Raw genomic sequence first — 6251 nt, forward strand, 5'->3', positions numbered from 1 at the left:
TGAATTGGATAATGAGTATGGGTTTGTGGAATATGTAATTTAATTGTGAATTTGGGCCGGAGGCCGAAAAGAGGTAAGTAAGGTAAGTTGACGTGTGTATTGTGTGATGACCTGAGTAATTGGATGGATTTTAGATATTGAATGTGTGAATAATTAGTTTGGTTATTGATTAGTATGGTTTGAGGAATTGAAGAGTGGAATTTGATGGTTTTGGATGAAATTGTGTAGATGAGGAGAGTTTGGTTTTGGTTGAGTGTAATTATGTGAATGTGATTAGATTGTGGCTATTTGGATGAGTGAAAATGAATTTGGCTTGTGAACATTGGAAAATTAGTGATTTCTATGTTTGGGTAGAAATTGATTTTTAGCCAAATTCGGCAGTCCGTAATTTAGTCCGCGAAGTTTGGAATCCTTCGAAAAATAAATTTTTATGAAATGTTATTCAAAGATCTTTCCAACGGTTTAGAAATGGTTAAAAAAAGGAATTTTGTAGAAGAAGTTATGTGTGTTGGAAGTTTGGGGTTTAAAAGTGTAATTCTGCAGCTTATTAAGATAGTAAAAATTTTGGAAAATCATGCTTCCACACGCACGTGTCAGTCTCGATTTTTACTTACTGATGCGCTATAAACTGAGTATAGCTACGATTAAGGAAATTGCACGATCGGCAAAATTCCTTCCGGCAAGTGCACCGGTTATCGTCAAGTAAAAACTCACAATAGAGTGAGGTCGAATCCCACAAGGATTGGTTGAGTGAGCAATTCGAATTAGAAGTTTGGTTAGTTGAGCGAAATCAAGAATTGGATGTGAATTGCATAAAGTAAATTGGCGGGAAATGTAAATTGCAAGGAAATGAAATTAGCAGAATCTTAAATGGCGAGAAATTAAGTGCTAAAAGTTAAATTGCTGAAATTAAAAGGAAATTGGGGAGGATTTGCATGAATTGAAATTGCAGAATGTATATAGAAAAGGTAGATCAGAGATGGGGAGTTCATTGGGGTCAGGAGATATTGAAATCTCCGAATCAAAACATTTTCATCTCTTCCTCAACCAATGCATTCATTGAATCTTGCTTGGCAATCTTATATGATTGGATCCCAATTCCTTGGCTCACCAATTCTCTCTAAAAACAAACAAATTCCCAATCCCTTGGTTTAAATATTCACAAGAAGAGATGAAGCTTGATCACTGATTATACCACACAATTTCATGGACCACAATTTGGTAGGATTACATGTCACAATATCCATCCAAACCCCAATCCAATTCACTGTGAGAAAGCTTCTCTAGCATGAATCCTCCATTCCTTTCCCAAGGTTCCGAAGGATTCCAATTATGGGTAATTTCTTTCCCAAGACAATTACCCAATGGAATTAGATCGAGAAGCTTTCTAACAAAATTCAAGAGAAAAGATTGAAGAAGAAGATAAAACTATTATTGATTCATTGAATTACAATAGAGCTCCCTAACCCAATGAAAGGGGTTTAGTGAGTCATAGCTCAGAATTCAATTACACAATATAAAAAGTTCTAAAGTGTCCAAAAAGTGTCAAAAGGTCAAAAAGATTCCAAAGATACTAACTAACTTCAATTCTATCCTATTTATACACTTTCTAAATTGAGCTTCTGTTGTGTTTCTTGGGCTTTGAGGCCTTTCCTTGAATTCCTTTTGCTTTGGGTTTATGGTCCATAATCCTGATGAGGCTGTGATTCAAATCTGTAACATTCATTGAGCAAACTTAGTGATAAACAAGTAATGACACACAACTCAACAAATGGATGATCCAGACTCATTAATTCTTCAGGCCCAATCTCATAAACCATGATATTCAATTGGGTTTCATGCCATAATAAGTTTAAGTTAATATTTGTGCTCAATTGCTAACTTAAACTTCAATATAATTGGCCCAGAAACCTTTTCAAATGGTGGTGTTTAAGTTGAAGTTTAAGTTTTAGTTTAAGGTCAAACTAAAACTTAAACGTGGAATTGGAAGAAAACACCCCAGGAGTGTACATAGTCGAACACGTTTAACCTCCAGTTTAAGGTTAAACTGGAGGTTAAACTTGGAAATGAAGAAAGCAACCCCTGGAGGCAATTAGGCTCGAACACGTTTAACCTCCAGTTTGAGGTCAAACTGGAGGTTAAACTTGGAAATGAAGAACACACCCTGGAGGCAAAAACTATCGAACACGTTTAACCTCCAGTTTGAGGTCAAACTGGAGGTTAAACTTGGAAATGAAGAAAGCACCCCCTTTTCTTGAGTCGTCACTTTGTTCTCTTGTCAATCTTGCCAATTTGATGCCAAATGTAGACTATTATACCTCGTTGGAAAGCTATGGATGTCAGCTTTCTAACGCAACTGGAAGCACCTCAATTGGATCTCTATAGCTCAAGTTATACTCCATGGAAGGTGAAGAGGTCAGCTGGCCTGATTGCATGTTGGTACTATGCTCTTCTATGCACATTACGGGGCTGTTTTCTCCCTCAATTTTTAGTATCAACCATGCATGCCATATATGCTTGGAAAGCTCTAGATGTCTTCTTTTCAATGCATTTTGAATCACCTCATTTGGAGTTTTGTAGCTCAAGTTATTTATGTTTGAAGAAGGCATGGTCAAGCTGTTCCATATAACACGTTTAAGCTCCTGGTGCCTTTCTTACTTCTGGCGTTTAACCTCCAGTTTGAGGTCAAACTGGAGGTTAAACGTGGAATGCTTCTTGGTGAGAAAAGAAAGTGTCAAACACGTTTAACCTCTAGTTTAAGGTCAAACTAGAGGTTAAACGTGGAATGCTCCTTTGGTTCAAATCATCATTCTGGCGTTTAACCTCCAGTTTGAGGTCAAACTGGAGGTTAAACGTGGAATGCTCCTTAGTGCCTTCTCTCATTCTGGCGTTTAACTTCCAGTTTGAGGTCAAACTGGAGGTTAAACGCCAGTTACAGCATTTCCTCTCTTCTCATGATTTTGGTGTTTAAGCTCCAGTTTAACCTTAAACTGGAGCTTAAACGTCCTATTTGATATCCAAGCTTCCTTTATTGATTTTTGTTGCTTCCTTGCCTAGCCTCTTCTTCCCTGAAATCATCCAAACAATTGCATCAAAGTCTTGCAAAATTTCATGAGAAATCATCCATTCATAGCATTCAAGTAATATAACTAAAAACTCATGAATTTGCAACATAATCATAATGTTTTGGATGGTTCATTGCTTTGTTGTTCATTTAACCATTCTTGGTTACTTTAAGCTCAAGAGAATGCATAAAACAACTAAAACTAACAGAAAAATGCTAGTGAAACTAGCCTAAGATGCCTTGGCATCACTTACCCATGCGTGTGCTTGGTCGACACGTATGTGTCACTGCACTAATGCGAATGCCCCATAGAAAATCCCGAGAGTTGTGCGGATACTGTGCTAGTTTTGTGCGAGTAGCACAAAATGTACCCACGCGTGCGCGTGGCTGACGCGTACACGTCGCTCTGCTTTTCTGACTACCACGCGTACGCGTGGGCGACGCTCACGCGTCACGTTATTTTTTGTCTTCCACGCGTGCACATGGGTAGACGCGCACGCGTGACCCTATTTTCACCCCAAGGTTGATTTTTGAGTTTTCAAAGTCAAATTTCAAGCTTCTGAGCCTCCATCCTCACCCTTTATGTCCTAAATCTTTATAGTATGTCTAGTAATGAAAAGAAGCTAGGACATGTGATAACTTGTAGATGAAGTAAGTGAGATTAATAATGAGTTATGTTTAATGATGATTGTATGAGTTGTTGAGGGTGATGATAGAAGTGCGGTGTATGCCGTGAGCCAAAGGGCTGTATTTGATAACGATTATTGCTTGGTTATGGGTTATACCATGAGCCAGATGGATATGATAAATTTTGATTATTGGCTGGTTATGGGTTATGCCATGAGTCGGATGGCTATGATGAATATTGATTTATGGCTGGAAATAAAAGAATGACTTTGAATGATTGCTTTATCTTGAGCTCTCTTTCTCGGAAGTGCGACCCCAGAGAGATGAAGTAAGTTGAGGATCCCCTTCTTTGTTCCTCCTGGTATTGTAAAATCACCCCCAGCGAGATGGTGGGAGGTTAGGATCCCCTCCTTGGTTCTTCCTGGGCATATGAGAACGTACCACCAGGGTAGTAGCAAGGGTTGTGGTTGCGCCCCACTTGCTCTAGGTTGGTTAGTATAGAGGCTCCCTGATAAAACCCAATTTTGTGGTTTATCTTGTGCTTATTTCGGGGGGATTTTATCAACTTTTCTCACATTTATTCAATGAAATAGCATGCTTTTATAATCTTCCCTAAATTTGTGCTTAAGTGTGAAAACATGCTTTTGAGGCCTTAAAATAGCTAAATTTTATTCACTTTAATTCTATTAGATGCCTTGATATGTTTTTTAAGTGATTTCAGGTTTAGAAGATAAAGATTGGATTGGAGGACTGAAGGAAAAGCATGCAAAGTGGGAGAACTCATGAAGAAATGAAGGAACTGCAAAGCTGTCAATCCTGACCTCTTCGCACTCAATCAATCATAACTTGAGCTACAGAGGTCCAAATGTGATGGTTCTAGTTGCGTTGGAAAGCTAACATTTGAGGCTTTAAAATGAGATAAAATTTGTCATAGTTACCTGGCGTTGAGAGATGCGTACGCATGCATGACGCATACGCGTGGGTTGCTGCACGTGACTCATTAAAAGCAACTCGTGGCCAGCGATTTCTGAAGTATTTTGGGCCTAATCCGACTCATTTCTGATACTATTTGATGTAGAATTCAAGCTTGGGCAAAGGGGGAGCAATTGTTTGGAGTTTTGCATCATGTAGCTTAGTTTCTAGAGAGAGAAGCTCCCTCTTCTCTCTAGAATTAGGGTTCTTAGGGTATTTTCATCTTAGATCTAGATCCAATTTCATGTTTTCATCTTGTTTCCTTTATGAATTCTTGCTTCTACACCTTCATTCTCTTAGTTTGTGATGTTAATTTTACTTTTATGCCTCTTTTATGTTCATGCACTCATGTTGGATTTGGATCTCTTTTTAATGCAATTTAATGTTTGATGTTCTTTTATTGTTGATTTGAGTTGTGAATTTACTTTCCTTGCAATTGATAGTTGGTAAATTTTATCTTTACTTACAATTTACCATGCTTTCTTTTTATGCCTTCCAAGTGTTTGACAAAATACTTGGTTGGATGTTAGAGTAGATTTTGAGTGTTCTTGGCTTGGAAAGAGTAATTAGGTAATCTTGAGTCATGCATACCCAACCTATGTTAGTGATCTAGAGTTGTTAGCTAATATTGTTTCCATTGACGCTAATCTTTTACTAATTCAATTAGTAAGCTGATTAGGACTTTTGGATTGAGATTAGCTAGTCTTATTAGACTTTGTCCGAGTGTGAGGATAACATGATACCTTCCTCCATTGTCGGGGATGACGTAATAAGATAAATTCTTGTTTGCTATCGTGATATGATTAATTAATCTTGTTTGACGTTCTCCCTATGTGAAGATAACATGATACCTTCTTCCATTTGCCGGAGTTGACTAAATAGGATGAATTAATCATTGTATGTCTAGGATAGAAGGCCTATATTCTCAATCTTTGACATTAATGTCTCTCTTTATTAATTGTTTTCTTAAATTGCTTACTTGATTTGCCCATTTAAATTCTTGTCCCCTTTATCAATCAAACCCCCTTTGTTCATTCATAGCCAATAATCATTCACTTCATTGCAATTCTTTGTGAGATGACTCGAGGTTTAAATACTTCGGTTAATTTTCATTGGGGTTTGTACATTTGACAACCAAATTTTTTATTGGGAGGATTATTTGTTGGTTTAGAAACTATACTTGCAACGAGAATTTATTTGAGAAATTCTAGACCATCACAACAAATTCCTTACATCACTCCCTGGGAAGACGCAAGGGTTGTGGGTTCGCCCCACTTGCTCCAGGTCAGAGATTGTGATACTTGGGTAATAGCAAGGGTTGTGGTTCGTCCCACTTGCTCCGGGTCAGAGATTGTGACGCCTGGGTAGTAGCGGCAGTAGTGGTGATTCCACTTGCTCCAGGTTAAGCTTTTGAGACTCCTGGGGTAGATGTAGTGGTTAGCCCCCACTTACTCCCAGTCGAGTATGATTTGAGATTGAAACTATCTGAGTCTCAAATTTTCTTGGGTAGATGCAGTGTGTGGGCTCTACTTGCTCCAAGTTGAGATCCGAGATTCTGCTGATCCTATGTCGTAAGTGTGGCCGGACA

This window comes from Arachis stenosperma, chromosome 5 (assembly GCF_014773155.1).
Source record: "Arachis stenosperma cultivar V10309 chromosome 5, arast.V10309.gnm1.PFL2, whole genome shotgun sequence".
Taxonomy (NCBI): Eukaryota; Viridiplantae; Streptophyta; class Magnoliopsida; order Fabales; family Fabaceae; genus Arachis; species Arachis stenosperma.